The sequence below is a fragment of the Bos javanicus genome, chromosome 12 (assembly GCF_032452875.1).
Source record: "Bos javanicus breed banteng chromosome 12, ARS-OSU_banteng_1.0, whole genome shotgun sequence".
In the NCBI taxonomy this organism is placed as follows: domain Eukaryota; kingdom Metazoa; phylum Chordata; class Mammalia; order Artiodactyla; family Bovidae; genus Bos; species Bos javanicus.
The window spans coordinates 72,136,132-72,156,126 of NC_083879.1; the positions used below are offsets into that span (position 1 = coordinate 72,136,132).

Here is a 19,995-nt window from a genome sequence, read left to right on the forward strand (position 1 = left end):
TTGGTTTTAAAGTAAAAAGACAGCTAATAAAGTCAGTTATCAAGAAGTATGAATTTCAGAGTCAAAAAATTTTTAACAGTAAGATTTGGTTTTAAAGTAAAAAGACAGCTAATAAAATCGGTTATCAAGAAGTATGAATTTCAGAGTCAAAAAATTTTTAACAGTAAGATTTGGTATAACTTTTAAATATTTAAACATATAGGATGGGCTTCATTTATATTCTTGACCCAGGGCCCACATATGTGAGTGGCAGGTCTGTTAAATGCTTCTCAGAATGTGCTCAAAGGACCCCCTGCCTCCCAATCCACTGGGATTGGGATGTTGGATCAGACCTTTGGGGCTGGAGCCTAGGACTCTGCATTCTGACCCCTCCCCTGGTGACTCTGATCCACAGCAGAGCTACAGGAGCACTTGTAATGGAGGGGGGTGGGGCATTGAGAGGAGCTGCCCTGAGTGGCGGGAAGTGTCAGAAGAGAGGGCGGTCCCAGGTCAGAGGAAGGTGCTGACCACAAGCTCACACCCTTCCTGCTTCTCTCATGATTCTCCTCACAACCTGGCCTGACCTCACCCCCAGGATTTGGCTGCAGGGAGAAGCTGCTAGAAAGGGGCAAGGGTGTCCTCCTGCCGACCATGGGGCTCTAAGAGGCGGCCCTGCAAAAGGAAGGACCTGAGTCAGGGGCAATAGGAGCAAAGGGGCTGCGGACCCCTGGAGGGACCACACGGACCCACCCAGGGAGTCAGGCTGAGCAGGTCTTTGGGCAGGGAGTCCTCCTGGTCCCATGGGACATGGGTGGAGCGGGGACAGACTGTGCGGTTCCACCGGGGCTCAGAGGCCGCATCTATCAGTTAGGAGTCTTATGATCTCTAGCAAGGTCCTTAGGCTCTGTAAAATGGTGGGGGTCCTAACATCCTAGTACCCTCCGAGCTTGTGTCAAAATTAAACATGATGGTCTTTCTTTCAGGGACATGGTGCTGGTAGGATGAGCAAGCATCCTGGTCTTTGCCAGGAAGCTCTGTAGCCACCAACAAGCCCAGAAGCGGCATGGTAACAGTGTAAGAAAGCCCATTTGGGCACAGCCCTGAAGGCCAGCCCTTTTGGATGCACTTTTCATGCCAAGAGAATTGTGCTTTAAAAAATAGGGGTTGAAGCCAAACATCCAAATTCTGCCATCAGGAAATGTGTCAGGGTTCAGTTCACCAAGAATGGCAAAAAAATCACAGCCTTTTGTACCCAGAGACGGTTGCTTGAATTTTACTGAGGAAAATGATGAAGTTCTGGTTGCTGGATTTGGTTCCAAAGGTCATGCTGTTGGTGACATTCCTGGAGTCCACTTTAAGACTGTCAAAGTAGCCAGTGTCTCTTTTTTTGCCTTGTACAAAGGCAAGAAGGAAAGACCAAGATCATAAATTTTGATGATGAAAGAATGGTAGTAATAAATTTTCATATACCAAAACAAAAATTAAATGTGATATGATAGTTAAGCAAAAGCACATCCTTGCACAGAGCAGAATAAGGGGCAGCTGCTGTTTATTGGGACGCTTATTACATTACACCTCTGCACTTCTTGATGCTTGATATCATAGGCACTTGTCACTGCCTGTGTTCAATCACGTCCAACTCTTTGTGACCCTGTGACTGTAGCCCACCAGGCTCTTCTGTTCATGAGATTTTCCAGGCAAGAATAGAATACTGGAGAGGGTTGTCATTTCCTCCCCCAGGGCTTCTTCCTGACCCAGGGATCGAACTTGCATCTCCTGTGTCTCCTGCATTGGCAGGCAGATTCTTTATCAATGAATCTGGGAATTACCTGTTACTGACTTTAGGATCAGTTCCCTCAAGCCCCCAGGGGGCGCTAGTGGTAAGGAATCCACCTGCCAGTGCAGGAGTTCCAAGAGTAACAGGTTTGATCCCTGGGTTGGGAAGATCCCCTGGAGGAGGAAATGGCAACCCACTCCAGTATTCCTGCCTGGGAAATCCCATCCTCTGTCCATGGGGTCCCAAAGAGTCATCACAACTGAGCACACACACACATCTCAGATCCCAGGCACAGGAAGGTTCCAGTCACAGCTGTGTGCCACACCCATTCTTGGCCACTGGCCTGTAGCTCCCTGAACTTCCCTGTGCGGGAGTAACTCCTGAAGTTACTGCTGAGCTGCTCATCCTGTATAGTTCCCAGGATTTCCCTCCCAGCAAGCCACACCTTGGGAATCCTGCTCATAGGTTTGTGATGAACTAAGGCGGGGCTTGTATGAAATCTCCTGAGACAACTGTACCATACTGAAAATCACCACCAAGGCACAGAAGAATCCAGGCATCCAGGTGATAAACGTGGAAAGGCTGTGCAATGAGAGGCCAGGAAGGCCTCAGAGTGGGCAAAAGGGGTCACAGGCCCCCACCCCAACTACACTCTGTACAGAGAAACATACACTCCTGCTCCTGAAGAATCACTCTGTCTGTTTACTCTGCTTCCTCGTCCAGGTAGAGTTCTTTATATCCTCAGTATGGCAAAGGCCAGTGGTTTGTAAACTTGGCTACAAATTTGAATCACCAGGGGAGCTCTGTAAAGCCCAGTCCTGAAGCCTCATCTCAGTTAAATCAGAATCTCAGGGGAGGGGATGCAGAAATCAACACTTTTTATAACCTCACAGGTGATTCCACCCTGCAGCCAAGTGAGAACCACTATTGGAGGCAGATGATCTCATGTCTTCCCAAATGGCAGCTGCTTTCCTTGCTAGAAAGTGTGAAAAAGCGTAAGTCGCTTAGTTGTGTCTGACTCTTTGTGACTTCATGAACTATAGCCCACGAGAATTCCATGGAATTCTCCAGGCAAGAATACTGGAGTGGGTAGCCATTCCCATCTCCAGGGAATCTTCCCAACTCAGGGATCAAACTCAGGTCTCCTGCACTGCTGGCAGATTCTTTACCATCTGAGCTACCAAGTAAAACAGAAACGGTTTGATTCCTTATTTTGTTACCGATTCTCCCAAGTGAGAACCCCCCTCGACAGGAGGTAGGGGTCCTTCTGCCAGGGGTGTGCGTGTGTGTGCATGCATGCTCAGTCACTCAGTCATGTTTGACTCTTTGTGGCCCCATGGACTACAGCCTGCCAGGATCCTCTGTCAATGGGATTTCCTAGGCAGGAATATTGGAGTGGGTTGCCATGTCCTACTCCAGGGGGTCTTACTGACCCAAGGATCAACAGGAGTGTCCTACATTGGCAGGTGGGATATTTACTGCTGAGCCACCTGGGAAGTCCCTCTGCCGGGTGTGGCTCGTGCCAGCAGAATGTGCTCTAGAGGACACTGTTTCCTTTGAAAACCCTCCACAGTGCTGCTGAATGTGATTCCTGTCAACTGTGGGCCGGGGGTGTTCTCACAGGACCGGCTCAGCTGTGCTGCCGGTGGCTCCAGATTGTAGTGCCGGGCTCAGCATCTCTGCATTCGACACCTCAATGCCATCTTGAATCGCAGTGCTGGGGGCAATGATCTTGGACTTGGCCCTCCAAGCTGAGATGTCAACGCAGCTGTTTCACACCAGGGAGTCTTGTTTGATGGGCTGGGTGTGAGGCCTCTTCATGAAGCACCCTATGAGCAAGTGAAACTTGCTCAGCACAAAAAGAGTAACAAAAAATTAGACTTTATTTTATTACTAAGGTTCTACTTTTACTCCCAGGGAATTGTTGATGGGCTTTGTCAGTGACTATTTCATCACAGCCCAGCCTCATGGAATATTAAGGGCCCTGATTTACCTTTAATCACTGTTTCCTTTGTTACCTGTGGAGATAATCCTGATGAAGAAAAAGAGACCAATTTCTCTTCTATGCCTGAAGGTCCAAAAGGGAAGGTATTGATATAATCAGAGTTGTTTGTTTATTGTTGTTGTTTTACCCGTAAGGTAACTCCCGCTTGGCTGGGGCTTGATGTTGCTCCTGAAATAAATGGGAGCCCTTGGCACCCTTCATTTAAGGAAGACAACTGAGTATTATTTAAATAGGAAAGGAAAGGACCTAGGCTTCAGGGTGCACAGAGAACCAGGCCTGGGCTCTCAGGTGACAGGCTAAGATGGCCTCATCACCATGGAAACAGTGTGTCTATGCTTGTGAGAAAGGAAGGAAGTGGGTGGGCACAGATATTGAGATAAACAGAATCCCATGAAAACTGGCATGAACCAGCTAAAATCAAGATGGTTTTGAGTATGGTCTGGTCTCTGACTTCTAACTCATTATACCTTCATTATAACACTAAAATTCACTCCCCTCTCACCATAACAGGTGCTATGATAGTTCCAAGGCTGACCATAGACGGTCAAAAAGTAAAGGGGGGGTGGGTTCCATCTGCTCACCACTCAAAAGCCAATAAAAGGCCAGGTTGATGGAAAGGAACATTTGCTTTATTTTGGATGCTGGTGTGTGTGTTGGGGGGTCGGTAGACTCCTGTCCAAAGGCTGACTCTCCCTCCCTTGACAATCAGTGGACAAGAGCTTTTTATAGACAGAGAGGGCTACAGTCAGCATTGTAAACTATAGACAGAAACAGTACAGTCAGCATTGAGTGTGTTTATTATTTTTTATTTATATATTTTATTTATATTTTAAAAATATTTCTATTTTTTATTCAGATGGTTTTCATATATGGGAAAAATTCTGAAGTTACTTATTTTCCTCTTATACTGATATGCACTTATTAGTTCACTTAAATTTATGTATTTATTTGAGAGATTAAAAAAAACAGAATTTGACTTCTTGCTTATGTACTTTTCTCTGTGCATCAGTTGCTGGGTAACTGCCTTCATGCCCCTAGAAGAATGTGCTTTGGTCTTTCCTCTTTCCCTCTCTTATCAAAACAGGATTCCTCCAGGAGCAACCTAGGAGTAGAACAGACACTAAGGAGTTAGGGGCTGTCATCTAAGTAGTCTGGCTGTCTTTGTCCCTGTCATTTATGCTCACCTCCACTGATCAGTATTGGCCATTATCCCTGCGTATCTCAGGCAGTGGGGGAAGCATAGTTCTCCCTTTGGTCCTGAGAGACAGAGAAACTTTTTGAGTCACAGTAAATGTTTTTAGAGGTTAAAGTGCCCTTCTCTTTCTGGTGGGGTGTGGGTATCCTTGTCATTCACTGGGCATGTGCTTTCTAAGACTTCCTGTGGGCAGGGCATTGAGTGGGCACTCGAGTCTGAGGGAGCGGACCTTCTCCTGCTTTAAGAAGCCTATGGTCCAGGCATTGTGAACCAGTGCAGATCCAGAAATTATAACTCTTAGCTCATTTTTAATAAGCTAAAAATAGAAATAACAGGCTTATTTCTCCATTGTCTCTTAAAGATTAATCTGCATTTTACCTTGTAAATAAAGTAGTGAGTGACTGGCCTCTAGTAGATAGTCAAGCAAATACAGTTGAGAGATAAGTAAGAGCTGTTCTGTGTAAAGTGTGACCAAAGAACCTGTGACCAAAAATTTATTCCACAGTATGTTATTATGTACTCTGTGCCGTTTTTGGTCCTTTAAGCTCAGATATACTTTAGGATTGTGCTTTTTTGGCCTCGTAGTTTAAAAAAATCCATCTCTCTGTGGTACAGTTTGATTTTTCCACCATTGTGATGTACTGTTCTTGCTTCCAGGGTTTGACAGCACAGCGTTCTAATCGTTCTATCCAACATGACCATGGTGACCACACTTCAGCTTGCTCTGAAGAAGCCATTTGCCCCAGCAAAGTGTCTTCATACACATCTGTCCTCCTAGTTCTAAACTTCATTAAGCACATCAGAAATGTTGATGCAGTGATAACTCTTTGACTTTCTGTTGATGACTCTAAAATAATACCTGAAGGTACAGAGAGAGGCAGCCCAAAGTGGCAGGAAGTTCATGGGCTTTGGGACCAATATCTGGGTTCAAATCTTCCCCCATTTCGGAGAATTCACTGTTGTCTGAACTATATTTTATGCAAAAAGATGAGAATAATACGTACCTTACAGTAGTATTACAAGGATTTGTGAGATGATAAAAGGGTATTGTTATACATTCGATAAATGGTAACTATAACAAAAGCCATTGGTGTGTTTTCATATGAATATTGGTACTTCATTTGCTATGTGCTGCTGAGAAAGTTAGCAGCAGCCATATTTTCTTTGGTAATACTTTTTGTTCTTTTAGGGCTTCCCTGGTGGCTCAGATGGTAAAGCGTCTGCCTGCAATGAGGGAGACCCGGGTTTGATCCCTGGGTCAGGAAGATCCCCTGGAGAAGGAAATGGCAACCCACTCCAGTTTTCTTGCCTGGGAAATCCCATGGACAGAGGAGCCTGGCGAGCTGCAATCCATGGGGTCACAAAGAGTTGGGCATGACTGAGGGGCTTCCCTTTCTTGCTTTCCCTTTCTTTGTCCTTTTAAGATCACCTTCTGAAATTCACAAAATCTCTATCAATCTGTATGTTGTAATTACAGTACTTCTTTACCAAAAGAAAACCACTTTATTTTCTTGAGGAAAAATGAGATTTGTTTTTTTTAATCACCCATATTTCCACAATAAGAAATGATGATTATTATCATTTTCAAATATTTTCTTTTAATGTTTCTTGTTTCATGCATTCTTGTGCAAAATTGGTATAATGGTTTCAAGTCATTACATGAATATTTTCGGTTGTCTTAGTTTGGGTGTGCTGAAGCTAAAGTCTAGGATGAGAATTTGAATGCAATAGGTTATTTGGGAGGGGGTCCCAGGAAACACTGGTAATGGAGTGGGGAAGTGAGGCAAGAAAGGGAGAGAAGGCCACACAGGATGTGTTATCAGGTATGTTCCAGGCTGGGCTACTGGAACACAATCCTGTTGGGAAACTGTAGGAGACAGTGTGGAGCGCAAGCCTCAGGGTTAGCATCCCTGAGTGAGGGAGTCAGGGTATTTACACACCAGCTCCTGTCTGTCTGTTGACTGAAGGCTGCCGGGGGAGAGCAGAGGAAGACGTTAAATTCCCCAGCACTCCTGGCTGCCTTGTGCTTTAGCAGAGCCGACTCAGATGGCAGACAAAGCCTTCAGGCAGAGTTGCAGGAAGTCAGGCTAGGGTGACATGGAAGGCACCAGGGCAGATACTGACAACATCGGCTCACCCATGTTACTCAAACAGTCTATTTTAGACTGGCTATTGAACAGTTCACAGTGGATGAGTGCCTCCTCAAGGGTTATAGTCCAGTAGTTACTTCTTTTTCTATTTTCTGTCCCTCCTCACAGCAAAATTTCTCATAGGAGTTGTGTACAACCACTTTTCCACACCTTCAGACACAGTTCTCTGCTCAACACATCTTCAAAAGATTTCAGTCTCTTTCTCTTTAAAATAATGCTTTTCCTAAATCATCAAAACCCCTGTCTTTGCCAAATTCAACTGGTACTCTTCTGTCTTCAACTTATCAGCCTCTCAGAGGCATGGGCTCCAGCTTCTCCTGTGCTTCAGTGACTGTACATTCTCTCCCTCCTCAGACTCCTTGGGTGAGTCTCTAACTGTGAATGCTGGACGGTCTCAGGTCTCAGCCTTGGCTTCTCTCTTCCTCTTTCTCTTTGATGTGTTTCTGTATATCTTTTTTTTTTTTTAATGAAAATCCTTAAATAACTATTGAAAAGTGTGAATACTTAATATGGAATCCATTTGGGAATTATTTACATTTAAAAAATAAAATTGGGGAATATTTTTAGCATTCTTAAACTATTTCATGTCAAAAGAAGAGAGGAAATTTACTAATCATTTAGGAACACTTCCAAAGCCATGGGCTTCCCTGGTGGCTTAGCTAATAAAGAATCTGCCTGCAATGCTTGAGACCTAGGTTCAGTCCTTGGGTTGAGAAGATTTCCTGGAGAAGGGAAAGGCCGCCCACTCCATTATTCTGGTCTGGTGAATTCCATGGACTGTATAGTCCCTGGGGTTGCAAAGAGTCTGACACGACTGAGCAACTTTCACTTTCACCTTTACTTTTATAAAGCCACTGGTAAACCAAAGCACCTTCTGATAACATTCACTTTTCCAGCTGTTATCCTTGGGTAATTTCAGTCTCACAGAAGATATCTGACACCAAGAGGGATCTAAGTTGCCAAAATTAGATCTGCAAACTCATAATTATTCCTAGCAGAGATCCTTAGGTCCTTATTTTAAAGCCTATTAAATCTTATTTTACAAGCTAGTTTAAAAGTAGTAAAAAGTAAAGTAGTATTAGAAAATATAAGAAATAAAAATATAGAAAAAACAGATGTGAAATTTTTAAAAGTTAATTTGTTGTTAGTAAGTGTATATAAATGAATCTGTAAACCCCTATACCTATGTTCATTAGACCCTAAGTGTATTGCACCAAATGGCATACTTCTACTCCTGGTAATGATATCAAATAGTTAATAATGTTTGTCATTATGTTCTGCAAACTGCAAGGGAGGGACATCAGCAATACATGTTAGAAAAAATGTCCATAAAAGTCAATAGTTTTGTTTTAATATTGACACATGATGGACTTCATTTCTGTTGTCCACATATAATGAAAGCCTTCACGCAAAGGTGTGACTCTTAAGAATGGGAATTATACACACAATTATAAGTTGTATGCTTGATGACGGTAGGAAATACATTTCATTCAGATGCATTTTGGTACTTTTATACCCACAGCTTCCCTGAGAGTGCAATTGAAAGTAGACTGGATGAAAGGAAGCAAAGGAAGTCTCTTCTCAGAAAACAAAGAAAGAATTCTAAAGTTCTTTATGTTTAGAAATAATATTTCAGCTTTTTAACCTCTGAATGTTATATAGACTCATTGGAAATCTATTTTACAATTTGGTAAATTGGAATTCCAAATACCAATTTGAATGTTATATAGATTCATTGGAAATCTATTTTACAATTTGGTAAATTGGAAATCCAAATACCCATTGGATGGGCTGGGCCAGCTGGGGTCTTCATGCTCCTTGGGGGTTGTTTAATTGGCAAGTGGGACAAGAAGAGACCACTTGCCTTATAGTCATTTGGAGGCCTGTTCCTCTGAAGGACATTTCTAGTAATCTTTGGAGGGCCCTTTCCCCTAAATGAGTAGTGGCATGTAAGGAGTTAACCAACTTCCATTGGAGGCTCCCAGGCAAAAAAAGGAGTCCCTCCTTTTGGAAGCACCCATATGATCTTCTTGAAAGTCCTGACTCTTAGCTTTAACAGTCTCACCTTCAGTATATGAGGGAGTTTCTGGCAAATTAGTCTGCAGAACTAGGGTGGCAACCTCTGTTAGGTTACTGTTCGGTAATTCTGCTTTCTTAGCTGCCTGATCAGCTGCTTGGTTTCCTCTTGCCACTTCTGGGCTCCCTTTTTGGTGTCCTTTACAATGGAGACTGAAACCTCAGCAGGAAGATGGATTGCCTCCAAGAGCCTAAGGATTTGATAACCATATTTGATTGGGGACCCTTGGGTGGTCAAGTGGCCTCTTTCTTTCCAAGTAGCAGCATGTGCATGTAGCGCCAGAAAGGCATACTTGGAGTCAGTGTAAACGGCTACTCTTTTTTTCTTTTCCCAGCTCTAAAGCTCGAGTCAGGGCTGTGATCTCAGCTAATTGGGCTGAAGTACCTGGTGTCAAAGGTTTAGCCTCTATGGTCTCGAAATTGGAGACTACTGTATGTCCAACTCTTCTTTTTCCATCCAAGACAAAGCTTCTTCCATCAGTGTACCAGATTTCCTCAGGATTGGTCAGAGTATCTTTTGACAATCCCTCTTGGGGTTTTGTCCAGTGGTCCAAGGTTTCTAGGCAAGAGTGGAAGGGGAGAGAGCCCTCCGGAGTAGGCAGGGGGGGTAGCTGGGTTAAGAACCTCACAAGGGGATATAGTAAGGCCTGGACTTTCCATCAGCATTACTTGATATCTGAGAATCCTTTGATCAGACATCCATAAATGGCCTCTACCATTCAGGAGTTGTTTTACTTGGTGGCTGATAAAGATAGTTAATTTGCCCCCAAGAGAGAGTTTTAAAGTATCTTCTATCAGGCCTTCAATAGATGCAAGATTTTGAAGGCAGGGAGAGATCTCTTCCCAATAAGGGAATAGGACACTCAGGGTCCACCAGAAACTGGTGGGAAAATATTTGCTGATCCCAGCAACAAAGAAGTGCTTGGGTGAATCTTTTTGTAATTGTTTTTCCTGTAGCACCCAAAATGGTACAGGTTTGGGAGTAGAAGGCTCTGGAGTAGGAAGTCAGGACAGAGTGGGTAGCCCCCGTGTCAAACAAGAAATTCTCAGACCTACCTGCCACATCCAGTAGCACCCTTGGCTCCAGCCCCATGATGGTTATCTGTGACAGTCAGGCTGGCTGGAGTGGACCATTTTAGTCCTGTTGAACCATCCTGAGGAAAGGCTTGGTGCTTGACCTTGAGGCTCTTTGGTCCCCAGGGCAGAGTGCTGCCCAATGTCCCAGTTGATGTCATTTGTAGCAAGCCATTTTAGGAGACTTCTCACAGTTTGGACACTCTTTGGCCCAATGCCCCACCTGTCTACAGTTTAGGCATTTGCCTCATGCCTTGTCCTTTAAGGACTTGGGGTTTGCCATAGGGCTTCCCTGGAGGATGGCCAGCATCTGGGGATGCCTTGTCTCTTTCCTTTTCTCCCATTCCTGGGCCTTGGCCTTCCTCTCCTATTATCTGTTATAAAAGATGTTGGTGTCTGTCTGCACCATCTCATCTAAAGAGGTAGCAGGGTCCTGTTGCTGTAGCTGTTGTTAAGTTTATCCTGATTATGATGTACATTGGGAGAGGAATTTGTCGTTTGAAATCACCTGTCCCTTATAAGAATCTAAGTCCAGATTGATAAACTTTAGGAGGGCCTCTTTTAGCCTTTCCAGAAAGGCAATGGTGTTCTCACTGGGCTCCTGAGTTATTGCTGAGACCCAGGCATAGCTGATTACTTTTTGCTGGGCTGCTTTTAGTCCTGCCTTTACAGAGATCAGAAAAGGATCCCTTTTCCAGATGTGTTCAGGGTCATTATAATTCCAATTAAGATCTGAGGAGGGGACCGAAATTTCCCCCACTGGGTATTTATTACTTGACATGTGGAGCCCTGTACAATACTTTTGGGTTCCTTTAAGACCCTAGCATACTCAGGATCAGATAAAGTTGGACTAAATATGACCATAATGTTCTTCCATGTCAAGTCAAAGGCCAAGGTAATGCGTTATAATGTATCTATATATTTGCCTGGGTCATCTGTATCACTTCCCAGGTCTTGTTTGATCCATCTTAGTTCTATGAGGAAGAAGGGCTTATGGACCCAGGTTAGTTTGAATTCTCCTCCAGTTTCAACTAAGGATACTGGAGTTGGCTTTTGTGGAAGGGGTGCTCCTGGATATGGGGGCACGTTTGGGGGCACAAGGAAGGAGCACCAAGCAACTTGGGAGCCATGGGAGGTGAGCCTTCATGGGGGCTTCCTTCTCTTGGTTGTCTGTGCCTAACACCATTTGCTTAGTAGGCTCACTTTTAGGGCATACAAGAATCCCATACTTAAGACAAAGTTCCTTCATATCTTTTAGTCAGAAGAAAATTTGGACGTAGGGGATCTCTGTCCACTTCCCTTGTCTTTTGCAAAATAAGTCTAGCTCCAGGACGGTACTGTAATTTAAACTCCCATCCTCAGGCCAGTGTTCTTTGTCCTCTAGAGGATACCGTGGCCACACAGTGGCACAAAATAATTTTAAGTGACTTCTCCTTAGAGTTAGAGGATCCAACAGCTTCCAGTTATCAAGGATGTAGCTCAAGGGTGTCTGTTGGGAAGTGGATTGGTTTATTTCCCATCTGAAAGACAGTGATGACAGGGAGGAGGAAAAAAAAAACCAATAGGCCTCCTTCTATTTTATGGGTGGACTTACCTTGGGGGTGAGTCTTTCTGAAACTTATTCTACCCAGTACTGTTGCAACCTGAGAGCCAGGCATCCCCAGGTCAAGGTGCAGATCCTCAGGCAAGCTGAAGCATGACAGCCTCCTGGAGGTCGAATCCATGGACAGGTTGAGGCTGGTCAGCCTCCTGAGAATTGGATCCCTGGGCATGTGGAGGCATGTTGACCTCCTGGGACCCCTGGATTAGCAGATCCCCAAGCAGGTTGAGGTGTGACAACCTCCCAGGAGCCAGATCCCTAGGCAAGTCAAAGCAGGTCAACCTCCTGGGACCCCTGGACTGGAGTTGGGTGTCCACAAGGTCTCCAACATGACTAGTGCTAGGTAGGATTAAGGGGTTGTAATCTTAACTCATTGCTGGTTTGTCCACCATGGATGGGAATACCATGATGTAAAGTAATCCAAGCCTGTGCCCTGAGACTCGGAACCTGGTGAAACAGCCATAAGTCTTATCCTCTTATTGCTCTGAGGGAATGTAAGTCACTGATTTCCTCCCCTAGTCCTCAATAAGAGCAGCTTGACTGAATTACTTCACTTTCACTTTTCACTTTCATGCATTGGAGAAGGAAATGGCAACCCTCTCCAGTATTCTTGCCTGGAGAATCCCAGGGATGGGGGAGGCCTGATGGGCTGCCGTCTATGGGGTCACACAGAGTCGGACACGACTGAAGTGATGCAGCAGCAGCAGCAGCAGGGTGCTTCCAATGGTAAACATTTCATTGTCATAGATACACTCTAGGTAATGCTGCTAAGTCGCTTCAGTCGTGTCCAACTCTGTGCGACCCCAGAGATGGCAGCCTACCAGGCTTCCCGGTCCCTGGGATTCTCCAGGCAAGAACATTGGAGTGGGTTGCCATTTCCTTCTCCAATGCATGAAAGTGAAAAGTGAAAGTGAAGTTTCTCAGTCGTGTCCGACTCTAGTGACCCCATGGACTGCAGCCTACTAGGCTCCTCTGTCCATGGAATTTTCCAGGCAAAAGTACTGGAGTGGGGTGCCATTGCCTTCTCCAGACTCTAGGTAATAGCAGCAGTAATGACAAAGGGGTGGGTTTTCTGGTCCTTTTAGGGGCATTGAGAGTATTTTAATAATAAGTGGGGTGGAGCAATGTTGCCTACCAGGGGTCAGGGTCTTGGTTGTAGGAGTTAGTAAGTGGCTTAAGAACAAATTGATAAGAGGCAACAGACCAGATGTTCTATAAAAGTGGAGTGGAGATTTGATATCGGGGTATGTTTGTAACTTTAGAAGGGTGGTCACGGTTTAGGCCCAAAGGGCCTGCAGGGCTAACTCCCAAAGTGGCAAACATTATCCCTGGAAGCCCAATTGCCCTTGAAGGGATGCCACCAACAGATGGACTTTTGGCAGGCATTGTGCACCTGTTGCCCACCCTAGAGGGTTCACTGAGAAATGCTGATGTTGCACATATAGGAAACATGGAAGATGAAGGCCTGAATATCTAGAGGGATTGGCTATTGTACAGTATTTCCCTCTCAAGGGCCAGCTATTTCCTGGTTGTCCCTCCAGAAGATTGTAGAAACAACACTGTGGGCCCAGAGAGGGCCAGGAAAAGAGCATGAAACAGGAAAGGGGGCATAGCCCAAGGAGTGTACTTTGAAAGAATGACAGAGCCCAAGGACATAACATAAGCCAATTAAAATCAAATGGGTCCAAGATGACAAGTCGAATTCAACTAAACCTTGATCCTTAATCTGCAAGCTAAATGACACCCAGAGGTGCTGGGGACAGTTCCAAGACACTGTCAAAAGAGTGAGGAGTGGGTGACTCCCCAATTTTGGAATGATCCTCCCACTCCTTAGCCTATGCAATAACCCAGCTTGGGAAAACCACACCACATTCCATGGCCACTGCTCTCTGCTCTGTGATGGCCCACACTCTTGGAGTGTGCTTCTTTTGAAATCCCAACAAATCCATCAAATCCATCTCTTATCCATTGCTGTATCTCTCACTGAATTTTTTTTTTTTTTTTGCAATGAGACATCAAGAGCCTGAGCTTCATTAGCCTAAAACCAGGCACCATGGGTTTTGGCCAGGCTAAAGTCCCAGTCAGATATGACTGAGTGAATAAGCATAGCAGAGTCCCTGCCACATGGGTTTGAGTCCCAATCTTAAATAAATGGTTTCAAGCACAACTTTCAGAAGTGGAAAGATGATGACCTGCCCAATACTTTGTAATCAGTGGCATAGATAGAGGAGCTAAAGGATGGGAGGAAAAAACAGTAGGGAAAACGTGTTGAGGAATCCCTTTCATAACCTGCCAGAAAATCTGCTAAAGACCTGACCTGTGCTCACAGTTTTCATTGGCCTGATCCTTGGCACAAATAAGATTAAGGACAGAAGAACCCCCACCCGCTTGGGCAACAGCTACTAGAGTACAGAGGATAGTGGAGCCTTTGGGACACAATGGAGAATAGCCTCTCCAGAGTCCCTTGATTGCACCCACTGCCACTTGCCTGTTCACAGGGGATTTGAGGAAATAAGAAATGAGAAATTGTAAAGAAATTAAGATTTTGTTAGCCATATGTCCTTCCTGCCATAGGGGTGAGGACTTTATACCCCATCAGGTTTCCTGGAATCTGAGACTGACTTATGTGAGCTTTCTGCTGAATTTGTTTTTGCTGTCCTGGTTTCCAGCATGCTTAGGTTCTTGTCACTCTCACTGTACTGGGTTTTCTTCACATTCATCTTCCACCATGAGAGCTTTCCCCAAATTGGGCTTCTGCTGTGCTTGGCCTCTGGGCTGAGCCAAGGTTGTTTCAGCCAGGTTAAATCCAAGAAATATCACCATATATGTTGGGGGAGTTTGTAATTTCCTCAGTTCTGTCTCACTGCAGCAAAACCTTGAGGCCAAGGGTGGACCAGTGTTACAGTTCAGTTTTATTTGGCAAGCAAAGGAAAATACATCCTTGAAGTGTGAGGGCAGGCTGACCCAAAAGACACAGAAGAGAGAGAAGATCAGAGAAGCAGGGGGCTCAATTTTGGCTCCTCTTTTTATATGTTTTTTTCTCCTCCCCACCCCCTCTTCCCTGAGCCTACCTTATGTAAATTGGGCAAGCCAGGCCTTTGTTTAACCTGAGGTTCTTGAACCTTCCTTTGTTCTATTTGTGCAGGCTTTTTCCTTCCTTTGTCTTTTAGCCACCACTATATTGGACTCCTTTTTCCTATTCTAATTACCTAACAATGGTATCATATAGAGTATTTTCATTATTCTATAAAACCTCTATGCTCCATGTTCCACCTTTTCATCCTACACCCCCACCTCCACCTTCTGGCAACCACTGAGCTTTTTACAGTCTTCATAGTCTTGTCTTTTTGTCATATAGTTACATTATATATTATGTAGCCTTTTCAGACTTCTTTCACTTAGTAGTAAGCATTAAGTTTCCTCCATGTCATTTCATGACTTGGTAGTTCATTTCTCTTTAGTGCTGACTATTTTTGGGGGGTCCAAAATCACTGCAGATGGTGACTGCAGTCATGAAATTAAAAGACGCTTACTCCTTGGGAGGAAAGTTATTACCAACCTAGATAGTATATTCAAAAGCAGAGACATTACTTTGCCAACAAAGGTCCATCTAGTCAAGGCTATGGTTTTTCCAAGTGGTCATGTATGGATGTGAGAGTTGGACTGTGAAGAAGGGTGAGTGCCGAAGAATTGATGCCTTTGAACTGTGGTGTTGGAGAAGACTCTTGAGAGTCCCTTGGACTGCAAGGAGATCCAACCAGTCCATTCTAAAGGAGATCAGCCCTGGGATTTCTTTGGAAGGAATGATGCTGAAGCTGAACCTCCAGTACTTTGGCCACCTCATGCGAAGAGTTGACTCATTGGAAAAGACTCTGATGCTGGGAGGGATTGGGGGCAAGAGGAGAAGGGGACGACAGAGGATGAGATGGCTGGATGGCATCACGGACTCTATGGATGTGAGTCTGAGTGAACTCTGGGTGTTGGTGATAGACAGGGAGGCCTGGTGTGCTGCGATTCATGGGGTCACGAAGAGTCGGACACGACTGAGTGACTGAACTGAACTGAACTGAATACTCCATTGCCTGGATAAATCAGTTCATTTATCTATTCACCTACTGAAGGATATCTTGGTTACTTCCAAGTTTGGTTAATTATGAGTAGGGCCACTATAGATAATTTGGACTTCCCTGCTAGTGCAAACAGTAAATAATCTGCCTGCCATGTGGGAGACCTGGGTTCAATCCCTAGGTTGGGTAGATCCCCTGGAGGAGGGAATGGCAACCCACTCCGTTATTCTTGCCTGGAGAATCCCCATGGACAGAGGAGCCTGGCAGGCTACAGTCCATGGGGTCACAGTTGGACACAACTGAGTGACTAAGCACACATAGGAATTTCATAGATTTTAAAAAATTGATTCCTCTTCTCTCAAAATTAAACATATAATGAACCAGCCTTCTTTCAATATGCATTCACCAGATGAAGAGGCACCTCCTTTCTTCCACTTCCTGTTCTCCCCATATTACATTAGCTGCATCATTTTTAAAGTTAGCATATTGTGTTTTCTATTTGTTTGTTTTAAAGAATTCAGGAAAATGTAATAAAACACCCAAATGGATCTACAAAGAAGAGCCGTCACAACACAGAGATAATTTTTTATGGAAACTGAACACGTTGACTGATAGGCAGAGATGGATGGCAATGCTTGATAGTCAATTGCTGGATAAAATTCTAAATTTGAAAATAAGAAAAGTTGTTTGAGGATAACAAAGAGGTTGTGATCCTATAGGACACACAGATGTGTGCTAGAAATATTCTGCCTGGCTGTTCTGATTAATAGTAAAGACTTACGTCTTCTGGCTGTTGCAAAATGATAAATGATGTCCACATACACATGAGTTAGTGAAAAGGCTGGAAATTTTTGGTCTAGAATTTGTTCTCAATTTGGGGAGAATGAATCTTGGGATACAAACAAGTTATACTACAAACTTTGATTCTGAACTTTATGTGGACACATGACATGGAGTTAAATGTACACTTTTGGACCAGAATTCCATGGATAAAGGAGTCTGGTGGGCTACAGTCCATGAGGTTGCAAAGAGGTGGACACAAATGAGCAACTAACACTCACTTTTTCACTTTGCAGACCAGCTTATTTGAAGAGGTGGCACCTCAGGCTTTCTGACCAAAACCACCATCTTTGGGGCAGAGGCCAGCTTCCCTTTCCCACTTGCCTCTTATCTAAAGTTACCACCTATCTTGTGTCCAGAGAAATAAAATGTGCCACCTCTGTAATTTAATTTTACTTATTTATCTATCTATTTTTTGGCCATGCTGCTTGGCTTGTGGGATCTTGGTTCCCTGACCAGGGTTTGAATCCAGGCCCTTGGCAATAAGAGTGTGGAGTCCTAACTACTGTATTGCCAGGGAATTCCCAACATCTGTAATTTTAGAATTTGTAGTAGTCATGTTAAAATCTAAAATGAACAAGTGAAAGTAATATTAGTAAGATATTTTTATATCCAAAAGTAATGTCAAAAGTAATATTGTTTCAACATGTAATCAGTATAAAAAATCACTAGTAAGATGAAAAAGGTTTTCTTCTCTTTGAAGTGCATAATGTATTTTATACATACAGCACACCTCAGTTTGGGCCAGATGCATCTGAATTCCTCACAATCCTCCTTACTGTATTGGACAACCCAGCATTCATAGTACTAGTTAGGATTGTTATTGGTGCAAGGAGTGAATATATTTTTTAAATAATTAGAAGGATGGTTCTGGCAGGTATCTTAGTTTGGGTTCCCCAGAAACAGACCCTGAGACAAGGATCTGAGTGGAAGTAGTTTAATTTGGAAGTGATCCTAGAAAAACACTTGGAGGGAGTGGAGAAGTGAGACATAGAAGGGAAGGAAGCCAATAAAGTCCTGTTACAAGTGAGTAAATGCTCAGGCAACTGGACTCCTTCCTGCTGGGTCACCCAGGGAGAGAATTGTTCCAACTGACAGGCAAGGGCACAGGAGCATTTATCTACCCACTCCCCATCCATCACTGATTGAGGTTGGAATCCAGGGGTTTTTCCTCATCTTGCATATGACCCCACTGTGCTCCAGCAGCTGGCAAAAGACCCTTCAGCAGAGAGTTGCAGATAAGCAGTGAACTCTTTAGTCCTGGAGAAGAGTCAGAGGACTTGAGTTGGAAAGTGACAGCTTCTGCTCCAGCAGGTCACACCATCCAAGGAGGGATCCTTTAAGTCTCAGGAGCCCCAGAGACTTGATGCCACTAAGACTCTACACCACTCATCCTGTTCACTTATGTGTCTTTAACTCCTGATTCAGTCTTTACACACAGTAGGTGTTTAATAAATAGTTGTTGACTGCATGACCTTTCAGTATCTGTTTGTACTTTCCAGCCCATCTGTGTAAATGGGAGACGTGGCCACCAGCAGTTATGGGTCATACCCTTACAACTCCCTCATCAGAAAAGAAAGTCAAGTTTTTCCCTTTCTGTGCATGCATGCCTACAAAGACACTTCAGTTGTGTCTGACTTTTTGCAACCCTATGGACCATAGCCCACCAGACTCCTCTGTCTATGGAATTCTCCAGGCAAGAATACTGGAGTGGATTGCCATGCCCTACTCCAGGGGATCTTCCTGACCCAGGGATGGAAGTCAAGTCTCTTACGTCTCCTGCAATAGCAGGAGGGTTCTTCACCACTAGCGCCACCTGGTAAGCCATCTTCCTGGTGCAGCCAAACAAGAACAACCAAGAACAGCAACAAAACATTCTCAAGGAAGAATGCCAGTTGGCCTGGCATAGAGTTATATCTGTTATAACAGATACGAGATTATATCTGTCCCAAACCCTTTGGATACAGACATGGCATATTATGATTGGCTAGATTTAATTTGGGTGTCCACTTCTGAGGTTCGAGAGGAGGATATGTTACTAGAAGTTATTCAGTCAGTCAACTGTGTCCAACTCTTTGTGATCCCATGGACTGCAGCAGGCCAGGCTTCCCTGTCCTTCATCATCTCCTGGAGTTTGCTCAAACTCATGTTCATTGAGTTGGTGATGCCATCCAACAATCTCATTCTCTGTTGTCCCTTTTTCCTCCTGCCTTCAATCTTTTCCAGCACCAGGGTCTTTTCCAGTGAATCAGTTCTTCCCATCAGGTGTCCAAAGTATTGGAGCTTCAGCTTCAGCTTCAGCATCAGTCTTTCCAATGAATATTCAGGACTGATTTCCTTTAGGATGGACTGGTTTGATCACCTTGCAGTCCAAGGGACTCTCAAGAATCTTTCATAGTACCACAGTTCAAAAGCATCAGTTCTTTGACGCTTAGCTTTCTTTATGGTCCAAATTTCACATCCATACACGACTACTGGAAAAATCTTAGATTTGACTAAATGGACCTTTGTTGACAAAATAATGTCTCTGCTTTTTAATATGCTGTATAGATTTATCATAACTTTTCTTCCAAGGAGCAAGCATCTTTTAAATTTGTGGCTGCAGTCACCGTCTGCAGTGATTTTGGTGCCCAAGAAAATAAATTCTGTCACTGTCTCCATTGTTTCCCCATCTGTTTGCCATGAAGTGATGGCACCAGATGCCCTGATCTTTGTTTTCTGAATGTTGACTTTTAAGCCAGCTTTTTCACTCTTCTCTTTCACTTTCATCAAGAGGCTCCTCAGTTCCTCTTCATTTTCTGCCATAAGGGTGGTATCATCTGCATATGTGAAGTTATTGATATTTCTCTTGGCAATTTTCACTCCATGGTATGCTTCATCCAGCCCAGAATTTCGCATGATGTACACTGCATGTAAGTTAAATAAGCGGAGTGACAATATACAGCCTTAAGGTAATCCTTTCCCAATTTGGAACCCGTCCATTGTTCTAACTGTTGCTTCTTGACTTGCATACAGGTTTCTCAGGAAGCAGGTAAGGTGAGCTGGTATTCCCACCTCTTTCAGAATTTTCCAGTTTGTTGTGATCCACACAGTCAAAGGCTTTAGCATAGTCAATGAATAATAAGTAGCTGTTTTTCTGGAATTCCCTTGCTTTTTCTATGATCCAAAGGGTGTTGGCAATTTGATCTCTGGTTCCGCTGCCTTTTCTAAATCCAGCTTGAGCATCTGGAAG

The 19,995-nt window shown here is 44.0% G+C and overlaps 1 protein-coding gene and 1 pseudogene across 1 annotated transcript in view; both read left to right on the forward strand.

The window, feature by feature from the left end:
- Positions 1–19,995, forward strand: part of LOC133258050 (ATP-binding cassette sub-family C member 4-like) — a 334,436-nt gene that overhangs the window by 171,546 nt on the left and 142,895 nt on the right. The window lies entirely within an intron of this gene.
- Positions 787–3,041, forward strand: LOC133258113 (small ribosomal subunit protein uS12-like; annotated as a pseudogene).